Raw genomic sequence first — 2,601 nt, 5'->3', positions numbered from 1 at the left:
AATATAAGATCTCATTTTATATCAAATTGGCAAAATCTGAAAGCTGCAGAAGCCCAATGATTGTAGGGATTTGGGGGAGGTGGGAATTTCCATGCATTGATAGTGAAGTAATTTTGGAGAGCTTGAGGCAATATCTTGTCTAATGATGTACATGTTTAGTCTGAAAACCCACTTCTGAATATTCATAACAGAAAATATATATAAAGATGTTTATATATATTGTAAACATCTATAAAGATGTTTATTATAAGGTAGGGAGGTGTTTGAGGTATTGGAAGCATGCTAGATGTTCATTCCTATGGGAACACATAAGTAAAATGCAGTAGATGCACACTATGGGGTTCTACGCAGCAGGCAGAAACCACAGGCAAGACACAGATTACTATAGAAGGTCTTTAAAAGAATGCTGAATAAAATGTTAATAAAGGAAATATACCTTTTGTTGAAATTAAAGTTGTACAGGTTAAACAACACCATATTTTATAAGAATGCATAGAAACAGAAGATAACACTTTAACACATTAGAATGTGGAGAAGGGAAGAAAATGAAGATAAATCGATCATCAAATAGCTTACGGAAGAAGTCTGCTCAGATCAAATAATAACCATGATCCATAAATGGAGAAGATTTACTCAACAATCTATCTGTACTTAAGATTCCACAGGCAAAATACAACAAAATAAAAATTGGAGGATATTTAATGATGCTCTATAGAATATGAATTGGGATGATGGATTGCCCCATGGGTAGTACCTTCTCAGAGAAGAAACATAAATATATAATGTTGTATAATATATTTCTAAGCGCAGAATCAAAACGTCTGCAACATTGAAACCCTCTGTTTGAAAACTGTTAGGTTCGCTGAAGGAGGAACACACAAGGACAAAGGGGTTAAGCGAGGTTTATTGTAGCAGAGTGACAATCCGGCTGAGCCGGAGATGGCGTCAGCCTGGAATGCGAGGGCATCTGAAATTTATATCGGGCTTGAGGCAGGCTTTTTCGGTGGCAGTATTTCCGGCAGGTAAATTGGCAGGGAAAAGAGGAAAGTTCAGTGAAATATAAAGTGAACATGTAGCGTTGCCAACCTGGACGTTGCAAGGTCTGGTTCACACAGAAAAGGTAAGAGAGGGGTCTGGTTCTCACACTACGGAGGTAGGGATAGGGCCCTCCTGGACCTAACAAAAATTTCAAGGTTCTTGTAATCATCAAAGGCTAAAAAGATTGGGATAAATTTCTATATTTTACCACTGGGTGGCAGTAGACATTAAAACAAAGTTTCAGCATCCTTGTTAATTTCTCAAAAATCATAAGTGTTAAGGCTCCTAAATCATCAAGCAGTTTACAGACCCATGCTTGCATTTACAATAACTTGTTAGCTCTAAAAATAAATGAAAATTACTTACACAAGCATGCATGTAATATTAAAAATATAATAGTAATATAGCTATTAACTCCAAGGGAATATGTGGCTACTAAAATAAGATAAAACCAAGAAGGAAATAGATTAAAAAACAAAGTGTCACGATACCCTATACATAGGCTATATGTGAGTGACAACGGTGTGTACAACAGTTTTATATTATCTGTAAAATGCAGAGCTGGTTGTGGTTATGTGACCGTGGTCTGGTTAATGGAGCTTACAGCTTCCGCAAGTAGATCTGCAACAGTTGGAGGTGGGTGTGCTCATCTTCTTTCATTCTTCTTATTGTTGGTTAAAAGATGGGCTTGATAAAAGTGCCTTTGACAACTATCTCTGCGTCCTGATACCTTTTGGAATGAGGGCCAAGTGCAGTAAAGACCAAAACAGAACAAAACAAACCCCCCCTTAAACAAAAGAGGAAACTGAGAACCAGTTCCTTGACATAATAAAATGCCATAGCAACCTGAAATTGCCTACTCCCAGCTTTTTCAAGAGAGAGAACTATAACTAAATCATTCTAAAGATTTTGTTCATTTGAATTTTCTGTCACTTGCAGCCAACTTGATTTAAATTAATCCAGGATTTTCGCTGAATAGCAGTGAAAGGTTGATGGCTCTTGTTCATCACATGTTTACTTGTAGTTCTTTATTTTTCCCACTGTGATGACTTATATGAATTATTTATTTTTTTCTAAAGCTAAATCAAGTTTTTGACAATGAAACTCATGTTATTTGCTTGTATGTTTTGTTGATAATTATCTGTATGTTTTCTAAGACAAGACAGAGAATACAACAAGCTATTTTGAAATTTATGTGAAAAAAATGATAGAAATCAGAGTGAACTTCTGGGAAAAAACTTCTGAGAGAAATCCATGGTAGAAAAAATAACTTTATCTATATTGAACCTAGGGAAGAAGCGTAACTTAAAACAAAAACCAAGGAAGCTCTGCAAGTGGTAATCAAAGTTTTCCTGAAGGGGGAATGTCAGTGGCTGGCTACAGCAACCACTAGAGCAAGAGTGTGTTCCTGTAAAAGAAGAGATTTACTTACTGAATCTGAAATAAATGCATAGGCCTCACAAGGAAAGTCAGTATTGAAAACACAGGCTGTGAAGCAAAGAAAATCTTAGGAAATTTGCAGGAGATTCTATAAGCATAAGTGTTCAATTAGGCTGGCTCAGC

The sequence above is a fragment of the Pteropus alecto genome, unplaced genomic scaffold (assembly GCF_000325575.1).
Source record: "Pteropus alecto unplaced genomic scaffold, ASM32557v1 scaffold355, whole genome shotgun sequence".
Lineage (NCBI taxonomy): Eukaryota > Metazoa > Chordata > Mammalia > Chiroptera > Pteropodidae > Pteropus > Pteropus alecto.
Note: the sequence above shows the minus strand (reverse complement) of the source record.